Here is an 18,710-nt window from a genome sequence, read left to right as displayed (position 1 = left end):
CACGATCCACCGGATCCGAACGCGTAATTGATTCGGCGCGTTTAATTTCAGCGAGATTGCCGGCCGCGGACGCGAACTGCCGCTAATGGTTATAATTTGCGGAAACGGGACTGGGTCCGTCGACCGCGTAAAGCACTCGAGAACACGGTTCATTATTTCGACCGGCGTCGCTCCGCTCCACTCCGCTCCGCTCGGCTCGGCTTGGCTTGGCTCGACTCGGCTCCGCTTCGCGATCCTCTTTCGCCGCGAGGTGTCCGACAGCGTCTTCTCCCGGCAGACTTCCGCTCTCGGGAATCCTCCTTTGATCGAACCTGCCGCCACGCCGCGTGGGCGGGACACGTCGACTTATTGGTCGTCGATCTAGCACATTGTGCAACTCGTTCCGATCGCAATCTTCTCGGTCGTCGATTCGCAGAAGACAGAACGCGACTTTTCGCTCGGATGCTCTCCGGGGTCGCGCAGATGACAATGTTCGACCCGTCGACTTCGGATAGAAACGTCGATGCGAACGAAGCGGAATCGACAAATCGGTCGCATGTCATTTCGATGATAATCGTACAGAAAGAAACTCGACGTTCATAATGATTAAGAAGTTTCATCGATGACACAATGATAAGTTGGTGCAACGGCGAAGGTGTTTCAGCTCGCAAAATGTGAACGGCGTGTATTCACACATTTCGTACGCATCGGTAGACTCGTGAGACATGTATACGTCTTTCGGAGTCAAAGGGTTAAAGCGATTGCTCGGGAAATTTCTGAACCATCCGTTGTCAGACTTTCTATGCGAAACAAGCGTGCCACGTTGGATCGTTTAGACACAGTTCAGATTTCAAACAATCGTCACTCAAAAACGAGCGGTGCTGTCGAGGCCCAAAAATTTCAGAATATAACTTGAACATTCTAGAACATCGTTTCCTTTATTAGAACTCGATCTCTCGCTTCCGAAGTATATTGAATTAATTGTTCATTTCATTCTTATCATAGCAATACCACTTTCTCGAAAAGAAACGATAATTTAATTGGCCAATAAGTCATTGCGTTCTTTCCAGTAGATGATATTGGGTTGGCAACTAAGTAATTGCCGATTTGTTCAATGAAGTAAAAAATTTATTTTTACTTGGAACGAAGTTTAATCTGTAATGTATTTTTCATTTTGTTCGATAACCTTTTGCCATCTCTCTAACAACTTGAAAATTCCACGCTCGTAGAAAGTCTGATCCTTTTCGGTAGATGTAGATACACAATAAACATAAATATCGAGAATTGCAACAAAACTGAGTCAGATAGAAATTTCTTTCTTTCTTTAAATAATCCAAATGAGTTGACAATTATACGCAGATGTCTCTAAATTCTTTCAATATTTTCATTCTTTTATATCTTAATTACCCATTTTTCTCATAAATTCATGTTATTTATTCTATATATAAATATATATATATTTGTTACTTACGGAAAATACTCAAATAACACTCGTTAAAAATCAGAATAAATGTCTTATAGCTACATTTATAAGCTAACACACAAACAGCTGCTTTTGTTGCTCCGTAAATCAAGCGTTCAACCATGAAACAAGTTGTCCCGATTTCGTGTGTCTTTCATAGGCATCGCTAACGCGTCGAGAAGAAGTATTGGGTTGGCAACTAAGTAATTGCCGATTTGTTTAATGAAATAACAAATTTTTTTACTTGGAATGAAGTTTAATCTGTAATGTATTTTCCATTTTGTTCGATGACCTTTCGCCATCTCTCTGACAACTTGAAAATTCCACGCTCGTAGAAAGTCTGATCCTTTTCGGTAGATGTAGATACACAATAAACATAAATATCGAGAATTGCAACAAAACTGAGTCAGATAGAAATTTCTTTCTTTCTTTAAATAATCCAAATGAGTTGACAATTATACGCAGACGTCTCTAAATTCTTTCAATATTTTCATTCTTTTATATCTTAATTACCCATTTTTCTCATAAATTCATGTTATTTATTCTATATATAAATATATATATTTGTTACTTACGGAAAATACTCAAATAACACTCGTTAAAAATCAGAATAAATGTCTTATAGCTACATTTATACAGCTGCTTTTGTTGCTCCGTAAATCAAGCGTTCAACCATGAAACAAGTTGTCCCGATTTCGTGTGTCTTTCATAGGCATCGCTAACGCGTCGAGAAGAAGTATTGTGTTGGCAACTAAGTAATTGCCGATTTGTTCAATGAAATAAAAAATTCTTTTTTACTTGGAACGAAGTTTAATCTGTAATGTATTTTCCGTTTTGTTCGATGACCTTTTGCCATCTCTCTGACAACTTGAAAATTCCACGCTCGTAGAAATCTGATCCTTTTCGGCCAAAAACTGAGTTAAGTGAGATTTGACAGCGTCATCATCATTAAAAGTTTTACCACGAAGGGAGTTGTCCGGGGATCGAAATAAGTGGTAATCCGATGGCGCGAGATCAGGGCTATATGGTGGGTGTAACATCAATTCCCAAGCAATATCCATCAATTTTTGCCGAGTGGACAAAGACGTGTGCGGCCTAGCATTGTCCTGCTGGAAAATGGCACCTTTACGATTGACCAATTCTGGTCGCTTTTCCTTGACCGCTGCATTCAATTTGTCCAGTTGCTAACATTCACGGATAATAAAAAATATCATAATAATAATAATAATAATAATTTTATAATATAACATTTACGGATATCATAAAAATGGGAGTGAGAGACATCTATAACTGAAATCGGCAATTACTTAGTTGCCAACTCAATAATACAGCTTTTGCAATGTATTTAACTTCATTCTAAACCGCAAATTCGTAGTACATCGTGATAGATTACAGTTTAAGCCGGTTTTTAAAAATAAGTGTCCCGCAATTTTGTGTAAGACTGTTTATTTGGCATCGATTTTGACGCGGATAACTCGAAAGAGCATTTTCGTCACACTTTGCTCTGTTATACTTCCGAAAAGGAAATACTGCTGTGCAAGCACATAAAAAGTTACGTAAACGCGGTATCAAGAAATTGTGTGAATTGTGTGATTAAATGGAAAATTTGTCTTTCATTTGCGATGACAAAAAAAGAACGCAACGACTTATTGGCCATTCTCGATAGAATGGTTCCGCGCTGCCAAAAAATTTCAGGAACATTTCCCGCGGGAAGATAGCCGATCGAGCAAATAGTTAACGAGCGCATGATTACGCCACTGGGCCGGACAAAGACGGTCCCGATCGCTTGTAGCTCGTGATTGAACCACCTTCGTACACGGTCCGCGTCCTCCCTTTGTCACGGCGCGCACATATCCGTACAAACTGAATCGCTATTATTTCCTGGCGGCCGACCGGCCGGTGTAAACCGGTTATCTTGATTTAATAACCGTCGATGTCATCCGAGTCAATCATCGCGGCCGATCGTGGCCGCGCGACCGGGAGGAACGATCGGTAGAGGAACGAGGACGGGCATACTCCGGTTTTCTTGTAACGATGTTTTGTGAGCTTGTCTATGTCGTAAGACGAACCCATCCGGACGGTCGGATGAATCTTTCGGAACGATCGGCTTGTGAAATTTGTCGGGCACCGTTTGGTCAGCGTCCGAGGCCTTTGTTCCGACCTGATAGATCGGATCGCAGATCCTGCGCCGACTCTGATTCCCGGAGAAATGTTCGAAACTTGTATGAACGGCTCAGAAGCCGATCGGCGTAAGCCCGTGAACCCTAAAATTTAACAATGGATTTACGGAGCACAAAAGACAACTGTTTTGTATCAGTTTGTAAAAGTAACGATAAGACATTTATTCTGATTTTTAAGAAGTGTTATCGTGACACTTTTGCCGTAAGTAACGTATAAATTGAATAAATAACTCATAAATGTATCTTTACGATCTGAATAATTGTAAATTAAAAAATTGATGACGCGTCATTTTGACGGGTTCCGTAAAGCCAGTGTAGAAGAAATAAGGATTTTGAAAATTAGATGTAAAAAGAGTAACAATGAACAAATGATAACAACGATAAAATATAACAATTTTTATTAGGATTAAATGAAAGAAAAGGAATTAATATTAATGCTTAACTGGTTTATTTAATTCTTTTCATTTTTTTCTCTTTTTATTCGTTTCTTTTATTTCGTTTAATCGCTTCGTGGTTAATATCAGTGGTCGTATCTATTGTTTATTTATGAAGAAATCGACTTTATTGATTTATGATCCGAAAAATCCTATGATAAAGATTTCTGTTCACTGTCTAACTTAATTTCAAAGAAAACTGGACTTATACTGATCGGTATTTTTCATTATTATAGTCTTCTCTAGTTATCCGTACCAGCTACTGATCGCAATTATGATGATTTCACAGAAAGTTCGGAATTGTGAACGCCAGTTTTATGGTAGTACAAGTTGATCAAGTCTGCAATCCTTTAATCGAAGAACGAATTTAGTTTCCTCAGATTCGATGACACGAATCATTTTCGACTGCATATTGCATTGTTTTCAATGACACGAATAAATCTTGAAATTGGAGGCACACGATTTTCAGAAAAATCTAGTCACGAATACTTTCAAACAGGAAGAAGATTCTGTTGCTTTATAAGAGGATTGAGCTTTAACCCAACAAAGAGTATCAAGGAGTATCAGACCTACACAATTTATTCAACAAAAATGAAGCCATTTTCTCCGTTCATTCGAGAGAAGGTTGAAAGTTAGAGCGTGATCAGCCGGTCTTTAGCCCAGCAAAATGTATCGAACAGCCGTACCGGACTTACAAAATTTGTTTAACAAAATATGAAGACACTTTCTCTTTTCTTTTGAAAGAAGATTGAAAGTTAGGGTATGATCAGCTGTCTTCAGCCCAGCAAAGTGTATCAAACAGTTATATCGGACCTAGAAAATTTGTTTAACAAAAGTGAAGTCACTTTCTTTGTACCTTCGAGAGAAGATTGAAAGTTAGGGTATGATCAGCTGTCTCCAGCCGAGCAAAGTGTATCAAACAGTTATATCGGACCTAGAAAATTTGTTTAACAAAAGTGAAGTCACTTTCTTTGTACCTTCGAGAGAAGATTGAAAGTTAGGGTATGATCAGCTGTCTCCAGCCAAGCAAAGTGTATCAAACAGTTATATCGGACCTAGAAAATTTGTTTAACAAAAGTGAAGTCACTTTCTTTGTACCTTCGAGAGAAGATTGAAAGTTAGGGTATGATCAGCCGTCTCCAGCCGAGTAAAGTGTATCAAACAGCCGTATCGGGCCTACAAAATTTGTTTCACAGAAACAAAGTCACTTTCTCTGTTGCTTTACAAGAGAATTGCGGATTGTGACGGATTATGACCATCGGGCTACCATGAAATTATCAACGCAAGCGATTCCGAATCTCGCGAACGTATGCATCCTCGCGGCTCCACAGCGTAGGAAGCCGGCGCAAAAGTATCATATGCGTTAAGTTCGCAGAAGCGATGTCCTCTGGTTGAGAAGGCAGCATCCCTGGGATCAGATTCGGTCGGCGTTCGCCGGTGGCTTTCTCGAGCGGCCCGGGAGAGTGGCTCTCCTTCACAGAAAACGATGATTTTTCAATGTACCGGAAACACGTACGAAAATTGTGTACGACGGCGCATGAAATCGCAGCGCAGAATGAGAGAGATAGAGAAAGAGAGAGAAAGAAAGAAAGAAAGAGGGAGAGAGAGAGAGAGAGAGAGAAAGAAAGAAAGAAAGAGGGAGAGAGAGAGAGAGAGAGAGAGAGAGAGAGAGGGTAAAGAGAAGGAGACGGGGTCGTGTAGCGTGTTTATCGACGCGAACTTTATCGCGAGCGGATCTTCCGCGAAGAGCAGCAGTCGTTCGGGTGGTACCAATTTGTCGTTCCTTTATCAAGCGTCATCTGATGGCGACCCGACACCGCGCTCCGCCGAATGGCAACGTTACCTTGAAGTGACACCGGCCACAATGGGAACAAAGCGGCGCGGCGTCCTCGCCGGGGTTTTGTTTCATTCCGCGGTGGACAAGCCGCGTTATTTGTCACGCATTTTGACCCTCGCCGATTTCATCTTGAATATTTTTCTCTGCCTCGATCCTCCTCCGCTCCGTCCCGCGTCGACGCGATCGCTCGCTCGCTTCGGTCGGCAGCGCGCGCGTGTGCTCGGCTGCGCGCGCGCGCGCGCGATTCTATAGAGCCCCATGGCTCTTTCTGCCGTGGCTCGCCTGCCACTTCAACGTCCCGCCAACAAAAACCGCTTGTCCAGCCTGCAACAGTCAACGGGATCGAGGCAAGAAGGTGTCCTTACCGATCTGATAGTCGAACCTCTTCGAGAGCGGTTTCAATGCGGGCCTAGCCATTCCGCCAACCACACCCTTTCATGCTTCGCGCTGGAATAACACCGTCGCGGCCCCTGCCTTTGCTTTTCCCTTCGCAAACAAACCGAACTGTTGCACACTGTTTTGCTAGCTGCATTTTTCATGCACCTTCCATACCCGTGATCCTCATGGGCGGTATTTTCTGGTTTAGAACTTTTCAAAAAATCGAGTTTTCGTTTGTTGTATTTTCTTAATGTTATACGCCGTCGAAAATACGTCTGCGACAAGATTTGTTTGAATTTCCGATATGTACGAAGTCACAGCTATTCGATGACCATTAATGGGTTAGTGTACATATATTTCCAAGTGACCGATGATCACGTTTTTCCGGGAATCTCATCTTCTGAGAAATATTGCCACGTTATTGTTGATGTATTAACGCGTTGATTGCCAGGAAGACTATTTTCAGGAAATCTGTTCTAGACGCCATTTCTTTTCTTTTAAATACATGGATAATAACAAGTGAAAGATACTGTGAGTAGAAGATAATAATAAGTAAAAAATAATAATAAGTAAATACAATAATAAATAAGAAATAATAATAAGTGAAAAATAATAAATATTAAGTACATAATAATAATAAGTAAAATACAATAATAAATAAGGAATAATAATAATAAGTAGATAATAATAACAAGTAAAATATAATAACAAATAAGAAATAATAATAAGTAGAAAATAATAAATAATAAGTAAATAATAATAAGTAATAAATAACAATAATAACTAGATAATAACTAACTAAATAATAATAATAAGTAATAATAAGTAATAATAAGTAATAATAATAATATATCTGTAATAATAATAAGTAAATACAATAATAAATAAGAAATAATAATAAGTGAAAAATAATAAATATTAAGTACATAATAATAATAAGTAAAATACAATAATAAATAAGGAATAATAATAAGTAGATAATAATAACAAGTAAAATATAATAACAAATAAGAAATAATAATAAGTAGAAAATAATAAATAATAAGTAAATAATAATAAGTAATAAGTAACAATAATAACTAGATAATAACTAACTAAATAATAATAATAAGTAATAATAAGTAATAATAAGTAATAATAATAATATATCAGTAATAATAATAAGTAAAATACAATAATAAATAAGAAATAATAATAAGTAAAAAATAATAAATAAATCCTAGAAAGAGGGAGTACGTTTTCATTCAACCCCTGTTTCTTACAATCGATACCGAAACTTTCTATTTTGCATAAAGATCCACAGTCTAATAAACGAATTGCACGATACCCTGTTAATATTCTGTGTTAACCTACAATTTAAAGATCGACAAAACCGATCGTGCGAAGCGAAAGGATTGCGAGAAAAAGAAAAATCTGCACGGCGCTGGCCCGATGCGCTGTGGCACGCGGTAGCAGGTGATGCACTAAAAATATACTAAACCGTGGCGAAAAGAAAGCGGTTGGTGCGCGCGTTGCCGGTCGATCCGCGAAACTTTTTCCATAATTGCGGGCCAGAGCGTTAGCAGTTTTCGAAGTCGGCGAAGTTCCGGCGGAATTTCGATGGAAGCCTCGACGGTACTTCCCCTTCCGTGACCGTGGATCGCGGCTGCCGGATCACGGGTCACGCTTGCGAAAAGTAGTATCCTGGGAAATGAAGTGCTCGAATGACGCGGGTTCCGGCGTAAGTGGGACCGGTTCGCGTTCTTTCCGTGACTGGTCTTAAGAATTGTTTCGAAGATTAGTCGGCGGAACACTCGACGCCGCGACGCGATCCGCGAACGATAACTGGTTTCCGGTCGGTTCCGTGACCGAAATGGAAATTATCGGTTCGGATTGGTTCGCAGCGAACACCGGAATCGGTTTGAAATCGGTTTGAAATCGGTTTGAAACCGGCTTGATTTCCCCGTCGCGGTAACAAACGTCACGGACGGAGGAATCGACCGGGAGGCTCTTCGCGGGAGGCGGTTCGAGCCGAAACTTCGATCTAACGAACGCGCAAAGGGTACCGGCAGATTGTAATTTAGACATTAATCGATAACTTAGTACCTTGAACACGTGACACCGTTTTCTTCCGCGCTACCCGCGCGGGCCGCCGCGGCGTACGTGCGTCTAATAGCTTTGCCCATTAACGTAATGCGAAAGAAAACGCCGGGTCTGGAAAGTGTAGTATAGAATTTCTTCTATCAAATCGCGCATGTAAATTGCGTTATAAATTGCACGTATTACAGCGATACGCGGCGGCGATATATTTAGATGTTACGCTAATCGCGCCTCGGTAATTTCGTTATTGGGGGCCGCGATTTAGCAGCTTGTACCATCGTTCTTACCCCTTTGACAGCTGCCGTGCTCGTGTCTTGGAAATTTATACTAGTTTTCTACCGAGACATTAGGGAGCTTGTTCGTAGGCTTTTCAGCATTCGGTTAGATACGAGTTTGTTGCAAATACATCTGAAATATCGAAGCTTCAGTTTTCTCGGCGTTTTTCTTAAACACTTACGAATAGCAGCGACGCAGACGCAGAACATCGTGATCTTGATTTTTCTGCTTGATTTGCCAGAAAATAATTGTCCCTTCCTTAAACGAATCACATAAAATCGTGAAATAAATTTACGAAACATGCGTACATTTGATATGTACTCGAAAATTCATTCGAATATTGGAATTATATTTAGTTGTGGGAATAATGCTTACTCTTTTCAGTGTTTAACTTTTAACTAATACTTTTTATTAACCAAGGAAGGTATAAAATATGTTTGTTTATTCTCCACCCGACTTGATTTAATCGTATTATAAAAAGATAATTTATAAACATATTTTATACCTTCCTTGGTTTTGAATTTCAACAGATAAATTGAATACACTAATCAATCTGGCAAGTAGGAGTTTGTTTATTCTCCACGCGACTTGATTTAATCGTATTATAAAAAGATAATTTATAAACACCTACTTGCCAGATTGATTAGTGTATTCAATTTATCTGTTGAAATTCAACATATATTTTAATATGTGCCAAGGTATTTACCTTATTGAATGGAACAGAATGCAGATGCTTGAAACGAGACCAAATTGTGTCTAGAAAATTCGAAAATAGTACATTGAACATCTCATACAATTCCAGATCAAAATTGTTATGGAACATTTTGATTGTCGTCAATCAGAGTTGCGCAAATTCGATTACATTGCATTTCAATTACGTCATTCAAGCCTGTAAGTTAATTCAATGACTAATTAGTTTAATTACGATTATAATTGTAATACAATGTAATTGAAATACAGTTCTTCAAATTGCAGCCCAGAAGTTTCAAGATATGAAATACATTTTTCTGTTTTTTAATTAAATGATGGTTTCTTCTCAATCTGTTATTACCTATTATTATATTTCAATTCGTAATTTTAATTCAATCACATCGTAATTCGTGATTAAGCTAATTGAATCACTTGGTAACTTTCAATTGTAGCTCTATCGAATTACAAATTACATCGTAATGGAATTGAATGGAGATCTGATTTACAAATTACAATGCAATTTAATTAACCTGTCGTGGGCAAGTTAATTCCGTGCCCTGACGTAGAGCTTCAGCTGATCTCAGTTCAGAATTGCAACGTTCACTCGGTGGACGCGCCACGCCGCTGTGCGGGACTCCAGGCGCATGCGTCACGTGCCCCCACTCCTGGCGCAACTTATTTCCCTAAGAACACTGGGCGGACGTTCGACGGCGGGCTAGAGCAACGGGATGGAGCGCACGCGTGGCTAGAGTCCGGGGTCCAGGCACCGGTTAATTGGCGTATCAATCCCGTCGGAAACGGGAGATAACTCGGCGACGCAGAGGTCCCGCGGGTTAATAAAGTTACGGCAGCCGATTAAGCGCGTTTCGGCTGACGTTCGGACCGGCGTCGATTAATCGAATGTGAAAAATCGGCAGGCCCGAGCGCAAACCCGTGAAACCCGTAACCGGGACGAGTCTGTCCCGGAATTGATATTGCGAGCGGGACGGCTGCCGGTTGCGGAACGCGCGTGCTATGGGAAATGAGATAACGGTGCGGCGCAGCTGCCGCGGTGGCAATTACTTGTTTATTAAAAGACCGAGATGGACGGCATTACCGTATGCTCTACACGCGAAATCGACCGGTTATTTCTATCGGTATCTCTTAATTCGCGATCGCCGTTTACGCGATGCCCGAAACGGTGTTACTCGTTTCTCTGCTTACACTTAAACTTAGGACGGCGGATTATTGCCGGAACTATACAATTGATGATGCTTAGGACGATATTCCCCGCTTTATTCCTCAATTTTTGCGAACATATTTTTGTAGATGCTCCATGTAGAGTTACTAGTAGACCGCGGATTTTTATACAAACTGAAAATGCATTATTTATTTGTTTGTGTATTTATCGAATATGTATGGGATGTTACCTGTTAATTATAAAAATCGCAATAAAAATGATACAGAGTAAAAGTAAAAAAGAAAGCGAAATAGGATGACCGCATTTCCTTACATTAATATAATAAATCTCTACGGACTATAATAACGTTGCGAAATTATATTAAGTAATACGCCTTAAATTCTGTTTGAAAAAGTGTAGCGAATGATGATTGAGAAAATCGATGGATGAGTGCACGCTATTTACAATCGAGAAAATATGATTAGAAAGAGAATTATGCACATTAAGTGCGAGACAAATAATTTCTTATTTAGATGTTTTCTTATTAGAACAAAATCGTATTCGGCTAAACTGTTATCCAGATAAATTTTTATTTTATTACAAAATTACATTACAGTGCCAAATATATATATATCGGCTGCGTTCTTCGGGCCGGGTCGGGCCGAAGAATATATATATATAAAATTCGATTCGTCGATCCCTCATCCATCGCCCAAATGAAATATTACCTGACTGCTACGTGCAGAAACCAGAAATAGTACTGTCCAGCCGACTGTGGCCCGTAACAATCGGCTCGGCTCGACCCGGCCCGACCCGGCCCGAAGAACGCAGCCGATCTCGACCGAGCAATTAACGGAAACAAGAAAGGGGGATGTTCGGTTGGTAATTATTGCCGCACGGTAGAAAACGCCGGGATCGCGGTTATAAATCGAGGAGAATAGCTCTCGGTGGGAAAACAGGGGCGGCAAGGGGTGAGGGAGGGGGGGGGGAGAGACGAGATCGGTTTGCATAGCGATTCCGGGGCGATCGCCTAGCCAAAGGAGACCGTCGCTCAGGTAATAACGACGCACGATTAATTTGCATGGGTACGCCGGCGCAATCGGAATCGCTGTTACACGATTCGAGAGCCATAAACGAGCAGGCCGGCTCGAGATCGGATCGTGTACCGCACACGGCAGATCGGTATCTATCCTCGGAGTGCTCTTCGGACCCCGGTGTATCGATATCGTGTGCCGCTGCCGTGTCGTAACGACTTTATAACGGATATATCGGTGCCGGGATCGAACCAGAGAGACAGAGAGAAACAAATAAAAAAGGAGAGAGAGAGAGAGAGAGGGAGAGATCATTGACGTCAATTTTCCTCTCGATCGCCGCTTCGTGACGGCCCTTTGTTATGTTTGTGTAATGTCGAGCGCGGACACGACAATTCTCGTTGTATGTAATCGCCGGTGAATTACATTCAATCGAGAGTCGTTTTTTAATCGCTCGCCAATAGAATATAATGCAGCTCGGTGAGTGGGTGGAGAGACCCTGCGGGCCAGTAAGCGATTTACCTTCTGTCGCGATTTTTTTTAGCAATTTTTCGTGGTTCGTTAAGACAACCGATTGTCGTCGATGATTATATTGGGTTGACAATTAAGTAATTGCCGATTTCAGTTATAGATATCTCTCATTCCCATTTTTATGATATCCGTAAATGTTATATTATAAAATTATTATTATTATTATTATGTTATTTTTTATTATCCGTGAATGTTAGCAACTGGACAAATTGAATGCAGCGGTCAAGGAAAAGCGAGCAGAATTGGTCAATCGTAAAGGTGCCATTTTCCAGCAGGACAATGCTAGGCCGCACACGTCTTTGTCCACTCGGCAAAAATTCATGGATATTGGTTGGGAATTGATGTTACACCCACCACATAGCCCTGATCTCGCGCCATCGGATTACCACTTATTTCGATCCCTGGACAACTCCCTTCGTGGTAAAACTTTTAATGATGATGACGCTGTAAAATTTCACTTAACTCAGTTTTTGGCCGAAAAGGATCAGGCTTTCTACGAGCGTGGAATTTTCAAGTTGTCAGAGAGATGGCGAAAGGTCATCGAACAAAACGGAAAATACATTACAGATTAAACTTCGTTCCAAGTAAAAAAAATTTGTTATTTCATTAAACAAATCGGCAATTACTTAGTTGCCAACACAATACTTCTTCTCGACGCGTTAGCGATGCCTATGAAAGACACACGAAATCGGGACAACTTGTTTCATGGTTGAACGCTTGATTTACGGAGCAACAAAAGCAGCTGTTTATGTGTTAGCTTATAAATGTAGCTATAAGACATTTATTCTGATTTTTAACGAGTGTTATTTGAGTATTTTCCGTAAGTAACAAATATATATATATATATATATATTTATATATAGAATAAATAACATGAATTTATGAGAAAAATGGGTAATTAAGATATAAAAGAATGAAAATATTGAAAGAATTTAGAGACATCTGCGTACAATTTTCAACTCACTTGGATTATTTAAAGAAAGAAAGAAATTTCTATCTGACTCAATTTTGTTGCAATTCTCGATATTTATGTTTATTGTGTATCTACATCTACTTCAATGTTTAAATATTGGCGACAAGAGAATAGAATTTAATTCTTATTTAAAATGATGGAACAACATTCAGCTTATTGTTAGAAATCTCCGCCACGAGTCTGACTCGTTAAAGTAGCTACGGCGAAGGGTTAATAGTCACGCTTTAGTTGATTTTAATCGGCAGCTAAAAATGGTAGCTGACTGCTGTTCTAAAATCATATTCCTTCGTTAATCGTTTCGCATTTGGAGTGTCTATTCATAAGTTTCTAATATAAGAACTTGCATATCGGCTCACAAAAAGCTAACGTTCCATTATCCGAACAGCGACATCTCCTCTGTAGTTCCAAGAACAGCTCTAGCACGTTAACATTAAACCTGCCGAGGTGTAAAAGTGACTAACAAGTGTTGCATTGTAAGAATTACAAGATGGAATTTATTCAAATTTTTCACAATATTTTTATAACAGTCTGTGTCTGAATAAAGAAATCCATTCATCAATTTCTAATGAAAGCAGCTTTATGACATCAACAAACATGATACAAAAAATCTGTAACCGGTCATTCGACCGTCGCACATTGGTCGATTTGACCCGAAAAGGCGGACACTTAAAAGCAGCTTAATATTTAAACTCTCATAACTTTGTCAATATTCATCCAAAAGGAATGAACCACACACAAAGACCATATTAAAGTTCATACTCCCTACTTTTGAATTATTTATATTATCTTGATTGCAATCGGTGTCTAAAGCATAAAACCGGAGTATAAGGAAGTATGTTAATTTGAAAGAATTTCTTGATATTAATTAACCACTGTAGGCTATATAAATATTTATTTACGTATAAATAGATTAAATAGACTAAACTTTATTGAAAGGAAATGTTTTCAACATATGGATATATAAAAAAAATAGATATGACATTGATATAATGAATATTTGTTTAGTAACTAAAAAAATGTCATTAATATCTAACAATTAAACGAAGTAATAAATAAATTAAAAAATAAATAAATAAATAGATAGATAGATACAGAAATAATAGACAATAAATAATAATATAAATAAACAATAAACTTCAGTCTCAGTAAAATAAATAACATTTAAAACTGAAGTCTTCGAAATGTGCAAAATGCTGCGACATTTCAACTTCAATTAGCTGCAACACTGTTATCCGGACGAATCCGGAAAAAATTTTAACGCCATTGTGAATCTTCCCCGAATATAATGATACCAATAAAAGTGCTCGAACGAACTCGGAAGTATAACAAAATCGTTAATCAAGGTTGAAAATTGCACAGAATATGAGCAGATTATTCTCTATTTTCGAAGTTTAATAACTATGCAAATATAAATGTTAAAGAAACAACGCCTGCATGAGGCTGCAGTTTAGAGCTGTCTTAAAAGCTCCCATAAGCAACAATCCGTAAAATTTTCTTAAAACGTTGAAAAATCGATAGCGAATGAAAAGTGTTTTCTTTAAACTTTAAAATCTTTAAACAGCATGTCACTGAGGGTTACTCAGAGTCACTCAGAGTTGTCTAAAAAGCGAAAGGTTATGTTGCCCGTACATTTTACTATCTAGGGAAACAAAACATTTTGGACCATGCGATCTTTCTGAAATTCAAATTCGGCCGTCTTTTCGGGTCCAATCGACCACTGTGCGACGGTGATAGATTTAGTGTTAACAAGCAGAAAGATTGGAAGTGGGTCATTTCGGCATTGGGAATCGCAATCCGCTGATCCGAGAAGCCACCGATTCTCCTGGAAACGATTAACCTTCGTCCGCATAGTTGACCTCCGCGGCTCGCGTGGGTCCTTCCGCGGTCTTGGCAGCGTGGAGAAGCCGAAGAAACGAACTCGCGAGGCGTTTCGCAGCGGCCGACTTTTCAGCGAGGGCAGAGCCTGGGCGTTTACGCGCACGATACCACGTAACGAGCAATTGGCAAGGCGTTTTGTCGGCCGCGCTAAGGCGAGAACACACGGCCGGCCGGCTATTTTTGAGTAATTACCGGTATCACGCGACGCCGAAGGTGTTACTTGGTTGCAAGGCCCCTCCCTCTACCCTCCCCCCTCCTCCGTCGTCCGTGTTTGACCCGTCTGCGGCCCGGTCTGGTTTTCCCTTCGCGGACGGGGGGTCTCGGGGCGGTTAAGCAAAACTTGGAAACTGGTAGTTCGACGGTCGCATGACTCCGATAAACGATTATGCCGGAACGGACTAGCGGAGGGGCCCTTAACGACCGGTTGCTTCATTGCTTTCTCACGACACCGCCGACACCTGGCTTAGGGGACCCGGGCTCGCCGGCGATTAGGTGCCGAGTTAATTCACCGAATTGCAACCCCGTGCCTCGAGTGTCTTTTCCGGTTTGCGACCCCTCTAATCCAAGGAACGCGATGGGATTGCTGCAAATTCTACTTCGAATACGAATTAATTGTCGCGCCTGATCATTGTAGTCCAATTTGTATCGCCAAATAATTACGTGTACAGCGATTTCTCCCTAATTCGTGCTCAGATTGCGCACAAAAATTTGTGCATTATATTCTATTGTCTTCTTTTTGTTTAAAGAATATACAACTTTAGACATCTAGGTCTGTAAGTCATTGATATAGAAATATGATTTTTTATTTCTAGATTAGAAGATGGGTATCGCCATCTATTATTTGTAAGCCCCCCCCCCCCCTCACACTTATAGTGTTTGAAGTCAGATTATTAAGGTCAGGAAACACGTGCAGACAATTACAGTAATTTCTCCCTAATTCGCGCTGAGATTGCGCACAAAAATGGACAATCTGGGAAGAGGAGATACGATTATTCGAGTCTTCCGGCTCGTTTTTATAGTCACCGATTGTCAACAGCTATAATAATGAGACGCAAGGCAAGTCGCAAGTGCACGATCTGAGCGTCAATTAGGGAGAAATTACTGTACAGGGCGAGTCTTCTCGCACGACATCAAATAACTCGTGAAATATTCGTTCTAAGAAAAAACGTTTCAGATAGAAGCTGCATGGCAAATATATATATATATATATATACAGGGTGTCCCACAATTATTTTAACAGCCGAAAATGAGGGGTAGCTGAGGTCATTTGAAGTAACTTTTTCCTTTGCGAAAATGCAATCCGCGGCTTTGTTTACGAGTTATTAACGAAAAACACTGGCCAATGAGAGGTGACGGTGCGAGAGAGAGGGTCCGCGAGAGAGTCCGCAGCACGAGGCTTTGACAGAAGGTCGGGACGGACTCGAGCCGCGATCGAAGTATTGAACAAGTCACGAAGCGAGAACTTTCCGGATTTTTTTAACTACATAACAGTGATATTTTTAAGAAAAACGCTGTTCACCTTTACTTTAGAACGTCTGAAGAATATTCACTGATTTTTCGGACTCGAAATAATATGTAGTTTAACCGTGACAGTCGTTTTAATTTTCTGGTGTGCATGACACCTTATGTGTACCGTATGAAATTTTTATGCAAGGTGTACAGTGAAGATTAACAAAGTTCGTAAATGATATTTTAATTTAAATAATTCCGTGTACGAACAGAATTCAACGAATGATTCGCAAAGCTGATTTAATAATAAATAATCGCGTTAAGGTACGTAAAGGATTTGTTTTTTAGAGAAATATGACAAATATTATCGATAAGAAACTCACCCATTTAGTTGAGGATGCATTTGCTGACTCGTACGTACTGACCTCGTACAACGAACAGCTGATCCCAGGTCGATGACCGCAACATTCGAGGGATACTGTCGGTGGAACCTCTGGTATGGTTATTTGCGAAGTTCACTTACACTGCACTGTCACCAAACACTGATCAGTTATTTAATCACTGATAATCCGAATCACTTGTGGATATTTAAGAAAGATCATCGAGACTCGTTCGCGGATAATCGTTTATTCGACGCGTTCATTCGGAAGTCGACGTTTCACTGCCGAAAAATTCAGGCCTTGACTGTGGGTCCTTGTTGTTCTTCGTTCGGCCGTCCGAGGAAATGACACTCGATACCATTTTCTTCGCACGGCCATTAATTACGTTCTAAGAGCGCAGGGTGACAGCGGGTCGGACACAGTTTACGTCTCGGCATATCTTGTTTATTTCATTTGGCGTTACCCTGCGCTTCGAAGAAAATAGTATCGGGTGTTATTTCCTCGGACGGCCGAAAGACGAACGACAAGGGCCCACGGTCGAGGCCTCGATTTTTTGGCAGTGAAACGTCGACTTCCGAACGAACGCGTCGAATAAACGATTATCCGCGAACGAGTCTCAGTGATCTTTCTTAAATATCCACAAGTGATTCGGATTATCAGTGATCAATTAAGTGATCAGTGTTTAGTGACAGTGCAGTGAAAGATCAGCTGTACGTTGTACAAGGTCAGTGCCCTTCGACATCATGAATTTCAGCCAGCAAATGCATCCTCAACTAAATGGGTGAGTTTCTTACTGATAATATTTTTCATATCTCTCTAATAAACAAATCCTTTACGTCCCTTATTTATTATTAAATCAGCTTTGCAAATCATTCGTTAATCTTCACTGTACACCTTGCATAAAAATTTCATATGGTACACACGAGGTGTCATGCACACCAGAAAATTAAAACAGCTGTCACGGTTAAACTTCATATTATTTCGGGTCCGAAAAATTAGTAAATATTCTTCAGACGTTCTAAAGTAAAGGTGAACAGCGTTTTTCTTAAAAATATCACTGTTATGTAGTAAAAAAAAATCCGTAAAGTTCTCGCCTTGTGACTTGTTCAATACTTCGATCGCGGCTCGTGTCCGTCCCGACCTTCTGTCAAAGCCTCGTGCTGCGGACTCTCTCGCGGACCCTCTCTCTCGCACCGTCACCTCTCATTGGCCAGTGTTTTTCGTTAATAACTCGTAAACAAAGCCGCGGATTGCATTTTCGCAAAGGAAAAAGTTACTTCAAATGACCTCAGCTACCCCTCATTTTCGGCTGTTAAAATAATTGTGGGACACCCTGTATATATATATATATATATATATATAGTACTATATATATATAGTACTGTAATCAGATTTACGTTATTTTGCTTTCTTATCCAGATACATATGAAGGTCACCTATAATTTTTTAAATGGATTGGTTTATGTGCCATCCACGAATTCAGATAAAACATTGAATTGTACGTTAAAAGATATTCCAACGAATAGGATCTTTATTTTTAGGGTTCGCCATTTTTATTACAATGCATGCTTGAATAAAGAAATTGATTCGATCGTTCCTTAAGATAGAATCTGCATAATTGGAACAATTTGAAAATAAAAAAATGTGAGACCGGTCGTTTGACCGGCGATAATAGATTTAGTGTTAATAATAAATTTGGTCTGTGAACGATATACATGTTAGCAACAGTAATACAAATTATTTCGGTAGTACTTCGGTTATGCGAATCCAAAATTGACAGTTAGTTTCTTTTGATTTTCGATGAATTATTAATTCAATAATACAAGATGATAGGTCGAGGTTCAATCGAAGTCCTTCTATAACGTTCATCGTTATTCCTTGAAATAATCAAACACCTAAATAATAAAGAACGAGGAAAATCTAATAATCTATTAATACTATTAATCTATAATATAATCTATTAATCTATCTATAATATAATCTATTAATCTATC

This window comes from Megalopta genalis, chromosome 9, assembly GCF_051020955.1.
Source record: "Megalopta genalis isolate 19385.01 chromosome 9, iyMegGena1_principal, whole genome shotgun sequence".
Lineage (NCBI taxonomy): Eukaryota > Metazoa > Arthropoda > Insecta > Hymenoptera > Halictidae > Megalopta > Megalopta genalis.
Note: the sequence above shows the minus strand (reverse complement) of the source record.